The sequence below is a fragment of the Rissa tridactyla genome, chromosome Z, assembly GCF_028500815.1.
Source record: "Rissa tridactyla isolate bRisTri1 chromosome Z, bRisTri1.patW.cur.20221130, whole genome shotgun sequence".
NCBI classification, from domain to species: domain Eukaryota; kingdom Metazoa; phylum Chordata; class Aves; order Charadriiformes; family Laridae; genus Rissa; species Rissa tridactyla.
In genome coordinates this window covers 58,003,149-58,021,775 of record NC_071497.1, presented here as the reverse complement: position 1 = coordinate 58,021,775, position 18,627 = coordinate 58,003,149, and positions in this window count along the sequence as shown.

The window sequence follows — 18,627 nt, the reverse complement described above, 5'->3', positions numbered from 1 at the left end:
TAATGTATTTTATAAGCTGTTTTTTTTTTCTCCCTGAAGTTTTAGCTTTTTTCTTAAAAAAAACCACATTTTGGCATTTAACTATATTTCTTTTGTAAAGTGTTAGACCAGCAGCTGTGCTTTCTACCAGCATGACATGATAAAAAAACATATTGTTCCTTACAAAAAAGAGAGAAAGAATGAAAAAGGGTGAGAAGGAAAGAGAGAGGCCAGGACCTCTTTTCTCTGGTCAGGCACAGACCATCCTAGGACTCCTCCTGAGCCCTGTGGGGGGCTGGCAGGAAAGAATTTGTAGCCACAGGGACATGTTATCCAGAACCAAGGGTTGAACCTAATTGTAAGCAGATTTTGCCCGCCTTTTTTGGATGAATGATGGACCACTGGCATGTGACCTGGCTTGGCAATTTCCCTACAGTGTCCAGGCTGCCATAAGGAGATACGTAATGTCTAGAGTGATAGGAAACTCTTTAGTGCAGATGGTACAGAGCTGCCTCATAAAATGACTCACTGTGAATCCTCACAGAAATCTCAGCTATAAAAATGATAATGGAAAAAGCACAAGAAATGCAAAATGTCTTAAGATCAATTTGTTCCATTTCATGACGTCCATTTTAGATACAAAAAAAAAGTGTATTCTACAACACAAACATCAACTGCTTCCCCTTCATTTTTTTTTGACTGGCCAGACAAGATCAACAGGACAATGTACTGGAGTTGTGGAGGTGGAGGAGCTCTTGGAGAAGGCAAAATGACAGCTTGCAATGCTCTGGGCACTCCTTAGGGAAAAGAACAAACTTCTTGGGAAACGCTGTGTGCACACAGGCTCTTCTCTCCTTTTTCCACTCCCTGTGTCCCTCCAATATTAGGAGGAAACATCTAGTTAGTAAAATTGGTACCTGTGGTTTTTCCAAGACAATCACTGAATTTTAGTTCGGAAATGGATTCTGAACCCCTGTGGGTGGAATTTTTCCTGTAATCCCTTACGAGCATGTATTTTAGCAGATAATGTGCCATCAAAGTAACTTTTTCAATTCTTTCCTTCTTTCCTTTGAATTCTCACACATTTTCACTTGTTTTCAGTATAATTTGTTGAGATTTTTGCAGTGTTTATCGCTTATTTAATGCAACATCTCTGTAGCATTCCAGATTGCCCGTGACTTTTATTCAATATATTGTGTTCTGTAGGGACAGGCAGTAACACAAGACCACGAGTAACAAAAGAGTCAGAGAAGAGAGGAGCATTGAATGTGGTTTTACCCTTTCCCCTCTTTCCACTATGGGAGATGATATTGGAACACTAAGTAACAACATATGAACCATTTTTAAAGACAAAGTGCTATCTCCTGGCAGGTTACATGTGCTATTGTGATTGTGATACAGGACACCTTCTATTCTTGCTCCATAGTTGCTATGTCAGCATTTTAATGTCATTTAGCAGCAAATCCTCTAATTTCACCCACTTACCTCACTTACTTAGGCTACATTTGCAGAGCAGCTTCTGCGAGAACAAATCAGGAATCAGTCCCAAAGTTCAGCTCCATGGACTCAAAAAGCTCTCCTCAATCCCATGTCGGGGAAGAAGGGTCAGACCAAACATGTGGTCCTCCAGGCAGCTGCAAACCGTACAAGTACTTGGGACACTTGGTCCAGGGAATCGCAACAAATGTAGTTCAAACCAGGACTGCATAAAGCATGGGTGGAGGGGCTGCAACACAAATTCTTCTCTTCACAGGTGTGCAGACTGGCTGCACTGCTTTTCTTGCTCAGCCTTACCTCACTTACCCTCTCTCTTGGTGGTCTTTATGCAAGACCATGTAACACCCCAGAGGTCCCTTTCAAGGACCACCCAACGACACTCCCCTCCCACCTAGCAAACTCACACTGAAAACGCTGTGGATGTTAACGCCAAGACAAAGAAGTTAACTCCTCAAAGCAACGAATCATTCTGAAGATTCTTCAGCTAATCCATCTCCATCTCTACTGTCTGTGACTTTGTAACTGTGCACACATCCTCCTAAACCAAGCAGATGTTCCCAGCCACTTCATTCTGGGTTTCTGTCAGGGCCGCTGTGAAGAGCTTCCTGTAGAGATATCTCCAGCTGGCCATTTGGTAAGGCACTGTCCTCACTCCATGCAGATAGACAGAAATGGAGAGGAAGAACCTGTACGTGTGACTTTTCTTGACGGCTGATGGCACTGAGCTATCTGCTTGCCATCTGATGCATACATTGAATTTGTGCCAACTCAAGTGTCCTTTTGAGGATCAGGATCATGTTGGGATGAGACTGTGAAAATGCTGAGATCTGTGCAAAGAGATAATGACCCTCTTCGCTCCGTGAGACTCCTACTGTGGTAAGCAGTGACAGGTTTCAGACTGAGACCTGCCTGCCTGCAGTGAAGCAAATGAGGCAGGGGGCAGGTCCTTTTTGGGAGAGGGAACCCAAACATAGTAATCTGTGGGGAAAGCACGTGATGTACGCAGAGTTCAGCTGTAATAGCAGGAATTCAAACAGAATTATCTCTCAGTGGTAATATTATGGTCACTTTTTGAACCTTTTGGAGCAATACTTGTCTGATACATCCAGAATTAGACTTCATATTGACTTCAAAGCTGTGATCTGTGCAGGGTAGGGTGGTCCTCCTGATGGAGCGGAACAGTTGCAGAGGAGCACACAGAGACAGCAAAGAGTTTCTGTTCTGAAGATGAATGTTTTTTTGACACCACAGCACTGATTTGTAAGCATGGCTAGGGCTTACCATTTGACATTTCCCCCTGAAATTCAGATGAGGTTCCCCCGAAATTTCATACTGAGACTCTTTGTAGTCATAAGTTCCACACTATACAAGACATCAGTTATTCGTAAAAAGGAAATTAATTCTGTGCTCGTATGTGATATGCAATGCATGGGCTGCTCTACATTTGCACCATACTGTATAACACATTATATACAGGCTGTAAAAGGTTGACTCAGGGCAGCTATGGGGAGAAAAGTCTGAAACACAATCCTGAATCTTTCCCTGCCATGTTATAGAATCAACTATTTTTTGTCTGTATAAACAATTCCATTTTAGAACCAAGCCCCAGGAATGTGGACCTGTGATGAAAATATATAATTCAATTTGAAGCTGAATATTTGGTGATAAAAGTACTCCCAGGAATAATATTTAAAGAAGGATTACATTCTTCCATACTTCAGTTGCTTGCTTTCTTCTGGCAAAGTAAACAAAGGCACTTGTACATTTAACTCACTGCATAAGAAATGATGACTAATGAAGTTTCCTAAGTATTTCTTCATACACATACATATACTCGCACAATTTAAAATGGCCATAAGGTTATTTGTATTTTTCTTTCAGATTTGTGAAATCCCATGTTTACTAACTTTCAGTGTGAAAAAAGTCACAGAAGGTGTGACATCATCATTAGATTTGTTAATTAGCTGACACTTTTGCAGAATCTCAGTCAGCATTCAAAACTCATTTATATATATGGCTTTATATGATATTAGAATACGTTGGCAATAGTAAGTTTGCAACCGAATTATGCAATAGTCTCTTTATACTGTGTCTTGTAAACATTTTCATTTTTTTTAATACTCTGCATACCAATGAACACTCTGTGTTCCGTACTTCTCCTGACACTGTTTAAAACTGATCTTAGAAGGATTTAATGGAAGAAAAGCTCTTTCTTTTTTCCCTTTTCAGTGAATCAACATATCCAGAAAAGAAGCTAGTCTTTTTTTTTTCTACAAAAATGTCTCATAAGCTGCATTTTGCTGGGTGGACAAAAATCACTGAACAAATTACAGTGAATTTCCTGCATTGCAATCCTACAAACTGTCTAAGGAAATCAGTGTGAATAATGGTGCTGCGCTGTGCTCTTTAATGTGCTTCATTTCAAGCCCAGACTTTGTCTCATTAGACAGGGATGCAAGCTGCAAAGTTTGGAATCAGATTTTTTAATGAGTATTTTGAAAGTTCAGAAGTGTGTATAACTAAGTTGTTGGTTTTTTTTCCCCCCAGACTGTCACATGGAAAGGCTCCTGCTGTGAGGTTTGGATCAAATCTAGAGTTTTGGTTCAGTTCTATTTTTGTTTCTAATGTACTCAAGTTCACACCGTTCACAGCCTGCCATAAACCCCCCCTGTTAAACATGCGCATTGTTAAAACATGCCGAAGACTTGGCTCAAATCGAGCGTCGCCTAATGGAAGCCAGCAGAACTGTGGGCTGGAACCAACCCCTAGCTGCAGTATATGACCACAGTGAACACCTGGACTTTCTGGAAACGGCAAGATAAACGGCATTTTCATTGGAGCCATGTCTGAGAAGTGCCTAAACACTCGGCGCCCTAGCTCAGGTAAGAACAATTCCTCTGAAATGCTTCTGGTGCTCCAAGAGGGGCTGTCTCAGGCACCAGCTTTGGAAAGAAATGAGGTTTCTGGCCATGTTGCTTATGAAGCAACTGTACTTTTATAGCTAGAATCAAGGCTCTCTCCTGAACTATCAATAAAATATGGCTGGCTTTTCCAACTGCTTTGTGCGCTCCGTCCGCTGGCACTACGGCTGGAGTCAGAAGGGGCTGTTTGCCACAGCTGCTGCCCAGCACAGCTGAAGAAGTGTCTTTTCTGACCTCTCACATGTGGACCCTCAAGCTCCTTGGCCCCCAACAGACCACTCCACGCAAGCATCCAGGCGCCATTTTGCAAGGAACTGCTTTCCTTTTATCCCCTGTAACACCTTCATTCCACTACTCTCCTTTTGCACACGAGGAGACGAGGGCAGAGAGAGATAAACAAGACAGCGAACGTTTTGGGGGGTTTGTGGCCCAGCTGGGACTCCTCTCCCTCATGCGCTGCTGGTTATTTTTTGGAATCTGGAATGGCTGTAACAATGGTGGTGTAAACCAGTGTATACCTCAAGCCAACCATGACTAGTTTATTTCAATGTCTTGGGAGAGGCTACGTTGTATGCCATGCCTTCCTTATTGGTGTTGTGCTGATAAGGCATTGCATGGGCCACCCTTAACGTACCACGCTGAGAAGGGCTTTATGTGCCCGCTATGGGAGGCTGGATTAGGGGAGGTTGTGTTGAGAAAAGTCAGAAACAAAATCTCAATTTTTTTCCCTGCCATGCCATAGAAATCAACTATTTTTTGTCTGTATAAACAAGTTCATTTTAGAACCAAGCCCCAGGAATGTGGACCTGTGATGAAAATATATAATTCAATTTGAAGCCGAATATTTGGTGATAAAAGTATTCCCAGGAATAATATTTAAAGAAGGATTACATTCTTCTATACCTTAGTTGCTTTCTTCCTCTGGCATAATAAATTAAGGGTCTGTGTACATTTCACCCCAAACACCTCAGCTGATACTTGAGGAAGTTCGCTTGAGATTTTTGTACATGTTTCTAAAATGGCTACCACATTATTTGTCTTTACATAAAATAAATGCAAAGCTTTAAGATTTGTAGCCTCCTCTGTCACGCAGCATCCAGAAGATTGTGGGCTTTGACAGGGCGGTAGGTCTAAACCAATTCTGGAGACAGCTGTTGACAACTGTGAAGTCTATTTCGTCTGAATAGCAATGCTTAGAAATATCTTTGATTTCCGTTGTGGAAATAAGAAAAGAATCTCGCCCATGCCATAAATACCTTTAAACCACTAAGATTCATGTGAACAACAGTTGGAGACGACTGTGTCTGAACTGTGTGTGGTTGAGGACACTACTGAGGGTATCAGTAGCCTGTGTGTTGTGCAGGTCATTTGGTGGGAGGAATGGAAAGGACTCTGCTTTTGCCCCCACCATAAGTCAGTGGTCCTCTGGGCTGGTGGTCGACATAGAAAAGGGACCTTGATCATGCGCCTTCGTGCTCACAGTGTCAGCCTGCACTCACCAGCACCCCAGCAGGAGAAAGGAGACCCTGTGCCTCCAGTATGGGGGCAGCCTGGGAAAGACTTGCATCTCCATCTCTTCTGAACTGCACACAGGCCATCTTGACAAAGGCTGGAAACTGGGCAAGCATACTCAGCAAAATCCCTCCATGGAGTATGTGATTACACGCGATTATAAATCTATCAAGAGCTTATGGAAAAGTCATTCTGACCTGTGCATCTCTTATGCCTCCTCGTTGTGACGACTGAGAAAAATAACTCTAAGAATTCGATATTCTTACTTTTAGTAAAAGGCATATTTCTACAGTACTATCAGAATGCTAAACTGTGACTCTTATGAAATTTGGAGATTCCTGGCATGGAGTCTTTTTTGACATAAAATGTACTCATCGCAAAGCTTAAGTGAACCTCTGAGATTTTGAAGAGGTAACCATAGCAAACATAACTTAAAGAGGGGAAAAAGTGTTTTGTCAGAGTCGTTTCAGCTCTAAATGGTGCAATTTCTATTTCTCTGAGATACGCTGTTCTTTTTGGTCTCATAACAGAGTTGGTAATATCAAAGAATTCCAGTGGACTATTTCAGTTATAAAAGAAAATTAAGTTTGATACATGACTACTCAAAGGGCTTTTGAAAATATCGTGGCAGAATGACCTTCAAAGAAAGTGACAGTCTCAATAAACTCCCAGCACAGCTGTGATATCAACCCCCTTTCCTGGGATCCCGAGGTACTGCAAAAGCTTTCAGGAGTGGGAGGTATTTGCTTTTTAGCCCAGCTTGAATTATTTCTATATTAGGTTTTATTGAATCTATATGTGGCTATTTTATGGCTCTTTAATGTTTATGATGTATTTATTATCATTCCTATATTTTCCCTGCAGCTCTACTGAAAAGAGACTGTCTAAAGATTGTGAAGCTATTTGTTATTGTACCTTTAATTTACAGCTGCTTCATATTTTTCATTTGAAGAGTTTGGCAGTGTGAATGACATTAATTAAGTCTTACTACGACCATCTGAATTCATAGTCCCACATAAAATGCATTTTAAATAGAGGTAAACTGAGTCCAGGAGCAGTCTGGGCAGCAAAGCAAGTTTACAACAGGGCCTGGGGAGGAACCTGCAGGTGGGAGATCCCTGTTGGAAATGCCAAGCTACAAATTATGTCACTAAGCAGATCAAAAGCTTTGCTCCATTGCCTCTCAAAATTAGAGGAGTAATAGTAAAACCCAGCCCGTTTCCCGGTGAGGAGTGTCAGCTGGCAGCAAAGGGAGATGGAGTTTGGCTTGGCCCCGGAAGCAGATCCATGCCCAGCCTAAGTAACAAGGCTGGGAGGAAGGTGTGCATTGTGCCCAGCAGCTCTAGTGTTCCCTTGGCTGCACTGTATATCTCAGCATAGGCTTGGCATCCATATGTGCTCATGTGAAGATATCCATGCCATGAGTCCTGCCCTGCAGAGTCCTCGTGGCCAGAGTCCTTCACATACTTGTCACTTGCCGTCTTCCTTTCTGTTTGCCAACTCTGACTTCCTCTGAAAGTCCTGTTTACCTCTAATGTCAGTTCAAACCTTTTTGTTGCTGAATCCAATATCAACAACAATTTGATCCTTTCCTTCTGTCCTACTAAGTCCCCAACTCATTTTAATAGAAATAACTTATACTAAGACGACAGGATCAGAGGAAAACCCAGATGGGAAGTGATCTCAGGAAGTCAACTAGTTTAACCTCTGCTTACAGTCTTCTCAAGCCTCTTGTGTTCAATTAATAATGGTAAACCATGACTCAGTTTGCAGGTGCTAAAATAGCTAAAGATCACGGAAGAAGCAAAGGTGACTAGGCACCACCCTCAGCTTCCTTATTCACCAGAACAGTTTGCTTAGATTCACATTCAATTGATTGATTGATTGGTTACTTTTTCTGCCAGTGCTTGGGAACAAGTTTGGTCAGAACCTGTCTGTGCCATCTTGAGAAACTTACACACCAACAAATTCTCAGCCTTTATGATCCTCTGTGAACTGGATCTCAAACTCATAAAAGACTTGCTTTCCTCCGTGGCAGTCAGATTGTAACACGGGGACTTGCTGGCTTTCAGTGACCCATCCATAGAGACTGGGAAAATTGGCAAAGGCCACGAACGCTATGTGAAGCCTGAAGCTGACATGGTGTGGGGAAAAGACTTTCCTAGCATAGCTATACTACTTGCATGGTGGCAGCTTTCTCAGGTGACTCTGGATACTCCAGTGTGCTGGGTAGAGGGACCATTATTCCTCTTTCTTTCCTGTCCTGGGTTTTTCTATGGCGATGTTCCCCGACGTTAAAGAACTGTTTTTTTCTTGCAGTGGTTATGCTACACAGATGAATGATTCTCTGTTGCATTTATAGGTCGCAATGTCACATACCTGGTGCTAGGATGGTATTTTCACATCTGAGGGAGAATTTGCCTCCTTGTTTGATAAACCGAACTGGGACGCTTTATGATTAAAGGTGATCATAATATTTCTTTGTGAAACTAATAACTGCATTTGGACTATGTTCTTTCTACCTCTTCTCCTTGCTTCCAACCTGCCCCAAGCCTTACTAACACACAGGTCCTAAATGAAACTGTGTTACAAGTTCAGACTCCTCTGGTTTGCCAGTTTTCAGCCTGTCAGTAATTTGTAGGCTAAAGCACTGTAAACAGAGCTGTTCTTAGAAATATTTACTTGATAAAAGCATATAGTTTCAAAACTACTTGACAAAATATTAATCAGAAGGGATCTCATGCTATTGCTCCCCACATGTAGTCAATATATCACTTTAACTACAGTGCATTTACCCTCTGTTTATCATCCCTTCTGAAGCCATGTGGAATACTCATCTTCTCTAATCCTTGTCTATAGTATTTCCAAAGTACTTTACAAGCTTGGAGTAATGGACTTTAATGCCTTGCAGCAGCTGAGCTAGTAGCATATATGATACCTTAAATGTAACAATCAAAGGAGCATGCAAGATTTTGGTATTTCCGCTGGCTTGCAGATGTGCAGTATCCAGGTCCAAAAACTGTAATGTCAAGTTTAGACTGAAAGTGTTTAAAACAAAATAATGTCTCACTGCTCTGTGTCAACACCCCTATAATGTGAGAGGGTATTCTCTGATAGAGAGAGCACCAGTATTAAATATCGGTTATCTGAACCCTACAGTAATTTCTTTTTTGTATGTGTGTCCATGAATAACCTTGCTCAAGATTTATGTAACAGAGCGTATTGTTTTATTAATCCAGAGCATGTGGTATTCTCCAGGTGCTAAGCTTTGATCTCCTTGCCCTTCTATGTATTAAGTTTTCTGGTTCTCATTGACACTGATGCTCTTGATTTAAGGTAATCCCCTTATTGTTGGGGACAGGAAAAAATGCAAGTGAACTCTGCAGTGAACCTGGAATTTTTTTCCTTTGTTTCGTCTCAGTTCTGATTGAATCTCCACTAAATTCAGTTCAGCAGAATCCAGCCACTGCTTTTAGGAGTAAAAGTATATCTTTCTGCAACATTTTATGGCATGGAATGTCGTTTATGGCACATTATATTACAGCTTGAAATGCTAGCATTCACTAACTAGAGGAGCTGTGGGTTTATATTAAAACAACTGAGCAACAAAAAAAAACCAACCCGAAGAAGGCAGGTTTCCATGTCCCTTGGCTAGTAACAGAGGGAAAGAGTAAGAGTGTGAGTATGGGTGGAGTGGAAGGCATGGGGCAGGGAAAGGAGAACAGGACAGTGAGAAAAACCGCGGGAGCAAGGCTCCTTCCGAACGGGTCAGCCGGCACTTAGGCTGCTGATGAGGGAACTGGCTGAAGGTGCCACTCAGACAACTTCTGAGGTACCACCTGATGAGCAGCTGCTTCTCCTCATGGTTTCTCTTGCAGCTGGCACTGTCTCCTCATCTCTCGCCTCTGCTCCAGCATTTTTCTCACCTACTTTGACAATTTATTTCACAGGCGTCTGCTGACTTGAGGCGGCTTGGTTCTGGGAACGGGAGCTGCTGGGCTGAGGTTGGTGGGACGGGCTGGCACAGGTCACAGCAGGTGTGGAGCCAGCTCCCCACTCCTGCTCAGCCTGCAGCATGCCTGACAAGACTCCAGGGGTATCTGCAGCACTCTGCAAACACGGGCTCACCTTCAGGGCCAGCAGGGTGACTGGGGAGGAATACACTGTGCTCCGAAATCAGGGATTGCGGGATGGGTGGGGACACCCACTGCAACATCTGCATCACTTGAGCTGCACTGGGAATGAGACATTGATTCCATGCGGAACTGCAAAGACAACAGAGCTCAAAGGGATCATCTAGTCCATGCTGGATGCTGTGCCAGCATCTTGTTTTGGCAGGCAGGTGTCCAGTCTGTCCTTAGTGAGCTCCCCTGTGGGAGGTAACACATTCTCCTTAGGCAAGCCCTCCTGCCGTTTCTCTGCCTTTGCCATTAAAAGGGTTTTTCTAAAATTCAACCTCTGCTCTTTCTTGCTGATAAATAAATTCATTAACTTTTTTTCTTATCTTCATTGGACACTGTGAAGCATTTATTTCCTTCCTGTTTGCTGGCACCATCAGCATAGCTGAAGACTTCTTACTACTGTCTCGCCTTGATCTTCCCTTCTCCAATCTAAGTAATAAAGTACTTCAGTCTTCCCCTGAAGATCATTTTTTCTAGTCATTCTCATGACTCCTTGAAGCAGATCCAAACCTTTTGTTGATCTGAAGACTTACCAGAGCCAAGTGGAATAGAAGAATTAATTTATGTTTCCAGCAGATTGGGTTGTGGCTTAGCCATTTTGGTAGGGCAATTGGATTTTCTTTTTTTTTTTTCCAGCAGCTAGCTCTTTTTGACTTCTGCACAGCTTGTGTGCTGGTACAACCTTCAGACCTTGTTCTGTAGTACTGCATCTCTGCCAGGGCCTCCGCATCATCTTTTGGTGCAGATGATTATTATTCCCCGAGAGCCTTGCATGTCTCCTGGTTGAACTGTGTCTTATTTATTTCACACCTGTCCCCCAACTTCTCAAGATCACTTTGAATTCTCATCTTGACCTCTGATGAACCATCTTGCTCAGCTTTTCATTGTTTATGGATTTAGTGGAATGCTATCTGCTCTATACTTAGTGAAAATATTGAGTAGTGCCAGACAACCAGACAGTTGCTATGGGTGTGCTACAGCCAAGAGAAGGAGAACCGCTGATACCTCACTTACTCAGTGAAAATGTTTCTAAGCAGTCACACATCTTCTTCATTGATTTCTGTGTTCAGAAGGTTTAGTTGGTTTCGATTCTCCAAGTAGAATTGAAAACACCAAAATTGGAGGAAAGAAGACAGAAATACCTTTATGCTGCACTCCAAACTTTCAAATAATGATTGCCCTGAACAATGCAAATCTCATAAACTTCTGATTTTGATTTCCTGGAACATAAAAGGAATTGAACAAATACCAGAGAGCAGGTCAGACATCTGTATATTTACCTGAATCTGTGTTCTGAAATACTTGATGTTTATGGATCAATAACAAAGATTGATGAACCTTAAAATGGAACCTGTATGGACCACCGAAGTACTTGGGAGCTGTTGCATAGCTGTCCTTGCTCAATATATACTGGTCTGATACACTTGCCAAAGAAAATCAAATCTTGCAGAAAAATTCATTGATGAGGTAAATGTCATAGCAAATAATGGAGAAGAGAGTGAAATTCTACTTCTGCATATTATTTTCAGAAGAAATGTATTAAAAATGAGGAAAAGGCTATGTTGCTTTTTTTATTTGCTTGCTTTTTTTATACTGAAAGTAACAGGATTTTCTCCACTCAGATTTCTTTTTCAACTTTTTCTATTTTTCACTTTAAAAAGCATAATAAAGCTGACACTTTTATTTGCATTTTTGTTGAAAAGAAATTCTTACTTGCTTCTTACTGGAGGTGTGTGAAAATGAAGTTTTAGGGGTGACAATGACTCAGGTGGAACTCTGATATGTGGAGAAGAGCGAATCTTTCATCTTATAGTGAAATACCTGATGCTGGCCACCTCCAGAGAGAGGACATGGGGTTAGGTGGCCAGTGGCTTTGAGCCAGGTGAGCAGTTCCTTATTACCAGCCTAATATCAAGAGTTCGGAGGGGTATTTATCACAGGCATTGCTCTGAAACAGACAGTCAAGTTTAGCAGTATCTAGTTTTGATTCGGCGCAATACTTCTAACATAATTCTTACTATTCTCTGGTCCTGTACCTTTTTTGTGGGATGCACCATCCGAATAGTGGTTTCTTTCCACTGATGCAAAAATACTAAGGGGTTGTGAACAAATACATGGATGGCCCGATTGCCACAGCAACTGGGAGCATCACAGTGTGCAGGATATTGATGATCGCTGCATTTGCTTAAATCAAGGATGAGGAGGGACTTTGTGCCCATGCTGCATGCAGGCACCATGGGTAGGGTAAAGGGGGGACTTGTCTAGTCCTTGCTAGGGCATCTGCTGCTGTCACTGGTTTGAGGCAGGCACCCCTGAGTTGATTCACTGCCTTCCAAAACAGGCACTGAAAGCACTTGGGGTAATTCATCCTGAAGAGGTGTCTGTTTTTTCATTGATTACCAAAGAAGCTCAGGTGACTGGGCCAGACCTTTGAGACACATACTGATCTGTTAGCTCAAACACGCCTTACATGCCTTTTTGAATTGAAAAAAGTTCCTGCGGCAGGGCTGGCAGTTGCATGGAGGTGCCTCCTGCCCCAGGACACATCTCATGCCCTGGTGCTTTACCAGCTATCAGCCCCATGCTGTAAAAGTGCAACCGAAAATCACTGGGAGCAGAAAGCTGTGAGCACTTCCCAGTGCTTGCGAAGGTCAGTTTCTTTGTGTCTCCCATGTCCCAACACTTTTATTCATGCAGTGAGTGCTGGCCTAAACAGAGAGGTTTTAGCTGCGCTCTGAAATGTAGCTGCTGCCAGAGGGAGCTGGGAGTAAAGAATTTAATCTGAAGAGTCTGCAAGCAGCTGAGATAATTTATGGAAAGAGCAGACAGGAGGATACATAGCTTCAAAAATGTTGTTAGTTTGTGTAATATGCAAGGAGGGCAGTGTAATGGAGTGTGTATACATGGAAATAGTACAAATATTTTGCCAGCATCCTTAGGGTATTGGGAAAAGATTTCCGTTCTACTAGTTGAATTGTCATGAGGGATTTTCAAGGGTCAAGTTCCATATTGCAAGGAGGATATGAAACTTTTAGGCCACTTATTGCATGGACATGTGAAGCAAAGATTGTGCATGCTTGGAGGTTGTAAAAACAATTGGCTCTTTTATGTTTGAAAAGAGGCTTTGTGTCATGGGCTGTATTGCATCACTGAATCTTAATCTCTTGAAAGGCATGATTGAGAAGACGGTGCTGTGCATGCTGAAGTAGTATGGCAGGCTCATTAGAGGGTCTACAATGAACCCTCACAACAAGTGGCATAGTAGAAGCTGCACATCACGTGATTCGTGCAGATTGCAAAATATGAAACTCAGCAGCGAATATGATATACCTTTTTAAAGGGGCCCAGCAAACTGAAAAAAAAAAATAAAATTCCTGGGGAGGCTTCCCTTGTGCTATGACCACAGAGAGTTTTGAATAGAAAAAGTTTTGTCCCCATGATATATTCTTGCAATACTTTTCCAATATTCTCTAAACTTTTGAGTCAGTTCAGCTTTGTTGTGAGGAAGTAGAATGGAATATGATCTTCTTCTTCAGATGCAGGTTGGGAGGGATCCTCTGGAGACTTAGGAGCATCTAGGCAGGCTTTCAGGCACTGGAAAATAAGCATTTCTTGTGTGTGGACTGTTGATCCAGACATTTGAATGGGACATTGACACACATAGAAATGAGAAAAAAGACAGTAAAAGCAGTGATGGGTCACTGAAGTGTTTTATAGGTCTTCTGGTATTACCAGCATGCAGAAAATCACAACCCAGATTTTTTGTGCTTTTTAACAGGTCCAGCTTTCCATAAGCTGCTGCCAAGATCCTATCTTTTATCACTATTTTATCACTAAATCCTTATGAATGTCTCAAAGGAGATTTAATTTTAGAACATTTTGTAGGTCATCTTTAAGTAGAAGTCTCAAGTGCAGTTTTGCTTTTCCCTCTGCCTAGGCTATTGTTACGTTTTCTACCCATTACGGCATAGTAATATAATATTGTATATGACCTTAAGCTTCCTTGAACACATAAACCAGCAAATTATTGTTTTATTTTACAGCCACCCCAACTACATACTAAAATCATCTGGGAAAGTGTTTTCTAGTGGTTGATATGATAGACAAAAATAAATTGCGTTGTATTTTATACTTAATAGAAAGACATGTCTATAAGAAAAACAGTAGCAATCAGCAATCTGTATGGTACTGTACATGATTAAAAAAATATGAACTAATAATATCCAGATGAGAAACCACATACAATGCTTCAACATTTTCCTCTAATTTTATGTTCTACAGCAACAATGAAGGAAACTTCATCTTTTCTTTCATTCTTTTCATGGCAGATCCTAATATTTCTTTAAAACTGCACATGACACAGGGCAAGCCAGCAAGTAATAATGCTCCATGAAGCAGGTGGCCTGTCTGTTGTTCTGCTCAATGGTTGCCAGCGCATTTTTCAGTTAAGAAAGGAGCTGTTTCATTGAGCAGTTTTAGAGACATATAGTGAGATTCCTCAGGCTGATAAAGAGTGTTAATGGAATGAGGAGAAAAGTGCCTAAATACAAATGTTTAACTCGTCTGCCCTGTCCTTCTGTTAGTGGATAGTGTACTATTAGTCTTCTTGGATTTCCTTCATTACTCAGTCTGCAGCTTAAGCTACACTGACATCTCTTTTTTTTCTGCCACAGCAAGACCTTTTCCAGTGTTTATACTTTTCTTGTCCTCGCCTGTGTATGAGCTGCCCTGTATCAAAGATTCAGCTAATCCAGGTACATTTTATTTTGTGAAGCATTTTACTGCTTCTTCTTTCCAGACCATAGCAGAGATTGAGATGCTTTATTGTGATCAGTAATAACCTGAACTAGTAGGCGTGTTCCCAGAGTTTGTAAGAAGGGGAAATCACATGGGGAAGAGAAAAAGTAGCAAATCTTACCTTTGGCCAGCTTACCTTGGCGTAGAATGTTTCTTTAGACTCTGGACAGTTAATTTGCATTATGTATAATGCCTAATGCTACTGGGTCTATTATAAAATTCTTAGGTGTTCCCCAAAGGCTGACAGGGTAAAGAAAAAACAAGATCAAGCAACAAAAAACTAAGAATAATTTCATGTTAAAGTGCGGTTCTGCTCAGAAAAACGGACTGTAAAACTAGGACATTTTAACTCAACAGACTCTACTCATATTAAGTTGTATGAACTTCTTTTATTGACAAAAATAAGCTTTTCCTGTTTTTTAGCACCTGGTCAGCACAGTGATGCTTGAGTGAATTGAATTGTATTCAGTCTTGGACTTCGTCAACAGAGTCATGTACTTGTTAACCTCTGCATAATTATTCGGAGCAATGAAACTCCACTGGTTTTACTACAGGGATATTTGATTCCAATGTAGTATTGCTTTGGTAGCTGACGACCTGACTGGGTCTACAACACACTCAGAAGTTGTTGGGTGAGCCTCAGGTAGAAAGGACACAGTTTAACTCCCAAAGCCCAGGATGAAAGTGTGGATTAGTGAAAACTCAGCCTGAAAATTAAGAGTGTTTGGAACAGAAATCAATGATGAGAAATGACAGTAATTGAGCCTTGGCCTTCAGAAAGCCACTGAAGGAGCAAAGCTGTAGTTAATGTGTAGTACAAACCTGGCCCATGATTTGGTAAAGCAATCTCCAGGCTACTTGCAGGTTTCAATGTTGCAGATTTCAACATAAGCAGTCATATAATTTCCAATACAGGTATTTTAAGCAGTCCCGTAGGAAATTCAGACCTTCTGAAAGCCTTTCTAGTCTGACCTAAAATGAAAACTTCTTGTTTTGAAATTCCTTATGGAAGGAAAAAAAAAAAAAAAGGAAATATATAGGATCAAAGAGAGCACTCAATTTCAGAGTCTCCTGAAGTGTCCTGAAACAGAGGAACCACTCACTCAAGATGGGGCACAGACCACAGACAAACTCCGGAGCATGTAATATTTGCTGCTGCTTCTTTGGTTTCTATTTGGTTAATGGACACAGACGACAGCTTTTCCAGGCTTTCTCACCTGGTGTTAGTAGTCTAAGTTTCAGGTGTTCCTGTTAGAATTTGTTTGCCAGAGGCTCTCATCCTCCTGGGTTAGTGCAGAAGGTTTGGGAGCCCCAAGCCTGGTGGTTGAAGGACAGTAAGATGATGAGGAGATCCCAGTCAGTGGGTCTCAGGAGCCCTAGCATCACTGCATTCAATGCTTATCAGATACCTAGGTACCATCTCCCATATACCTCTTCCCTTATTCAAGATCCAGGTTGCTCCTCCCCACTGCCATCCCGTTGGTTCTGCTAGTGAAAGGGATTTCTCTTCAGCCCTTCCTCTCTTTTCTGAGATGGGGAATGAAGGCATCAGTTGCTTCATGGTTCTCTGTGGTGAAGCTATGTACTGCAAGCTAACTGTCTGGACACTGTGCAATGGGATAAAAAACCTGGTCCACATGAAAGAATAAGTAACGGCTTCCACCATCAAATAAGACTGAGCTAATGACTTGATGATCTCCTTCAACAGTGCACTGGATTATCTATTCTTCTAGAGTATCAAATATTTCTGTCCTACTTTACTTCAGTGCATCAGTAGAAATGGAAGAAATGAGGGTGAGTGCTTTCCTGGCACTGAGACCCTTGCTATGGTCTCTGCCACATCTGGGCTTTGTGTTTCTTCACCTTTTGTTTTGCATAAGGAAAGGAGAGTCACATTCCTAGTCTGTTGTAAACTAACTCTGCCATAAAGTAACCAAGTACACGTCAGCCAGTGGCATCTTGTTTCGTCTGTAAATTGAACGCTGGCCTCTGCAGCGGGCTAAGTCCTTTCACAAGAGGCCAGAGGGGTGGGAAAATAAGAAACTCCTTCAGGTTTGTCCTCTTTATTAAAATAAATGGATCACCATATGAATAGACAGTTCACAATTCTTCAGGGAAAAATCAATACAGAGGAGGTTTTTCACTACAGTTTATTGTACAGAAAACCTTATATGCTTAAATACCATGAGGACATGGGAAGCCAGGTACACCTCCAAATATTTCAAATAAAAGCAGAATTTTCTAAACACTGGCAGTGATTTTCTTTGTAAATAGGTTTAACCTTGGACCTTCTGTCATCTTGTATTTTTACACAGGAAATTAATTTTCTACATCCTCTGTGTGCATAGAGAAGACAGAAAGTCGAAAAACTCCAAGGGATTTCCAAAAAAGCCTCCATATAAATTTTAAAATTAAACAGATGTTATATGATTACCATTAACTCTGAGCCATGGGTTCCTAGGTTATAAACTATACATGATGTTCTGAAGCAAGAGATGAAATAGACTTTTTTCAATTACTGAAGGTTTTCCAGATCAAAAAGATCAGGATTTAGATGAATCCATATAGGCCTTGTGTTCCAACAAGAGTTTATAAACATCCAAAATAAGTAAATGCTCTCACAATATCTAGTAAATGGCTATGGCTGGAGATGCTCTGCAACTGTCCAGTTCTGCTGGGAATGCAGTTATGCACTGCCAAGAGCCAGTCCATTGAGATCGCTGTCCTCCGCGGGCATTGGAGTGGAACCCAGGTGAGCTAAGGGTAAACCCATCTTCTTGCCGGGTCACTTGCTGCAATCCTTGTTCCATCTCTCTAATTCCAGAAGAAATCCCCCCATCTTGTATTTTCTAGTTCAAAATTACTACATTATGAAATTTTGTGCTGGAAGAAGGAAGTCTTTGAGAGAGGAAAGAACTACTCCTACCTGCTATTTCCATGGAGCTGGCGTCCTGCCTCGCTCTTCTCATCACCCACTGCCACCATCTGCTGCTGCAGAGCCACCCTGAGTATAGAGGACGGAATTTCAAAGGAGCAAGAAGCCCATCTCCTCTCCTGCCATCCCAGCCTGCCCTCAGTGGCACTCAATCACTCCCTGACAGAGCTCTCCCTTTCCCACACCCATCTGTGGTTGCAGAGTCAGCATCTTGCACTCCTTGTGTTTAGTCATGTACTGGCCTCTTCTTTGCTTGAACTGGTTTGAAGTTTTTAACCACATCCAATCACTATTATTGTTGCTATGTTTGTTTTCTTCAGCTCCTGCCTGCTGAGGAAGTTTCCTGAAACTAAGATAGAGCAATTACCCATTACGGTCCCTTGAACATTTTATGTGAACATCATTATGATTTCTGTGATGACTTTTCTTAAAGGTTGGTGTCTGCCCTGGAGTGTAGATTCACATCACATAGTATTGATCATGTAAAAGCTAGACATCTAGTCTCAACTGGTCACCAACACCCTTTTATGCTGTATAGAGAACGAGAGGATCTTTCATCATGCCCTAAGACAGGCTTCTTATGCTAGTGTAGACCGGATGGATAACTGTAGATGAGACAAAACCAGTCTAGCCCACACATGTAACCTGTAAATTACATATCTTTCTACTACATGACTAACTTTACCTCATTTACAACTCTGGTTGTGGAATTACCCCAGCAATTAATATTAAACATTGTTTGCAATTCTCCTTTCAGTAACTCTCGGGAGTCAGTCGTGAAATCATGGAAGGTATCTGACAATGA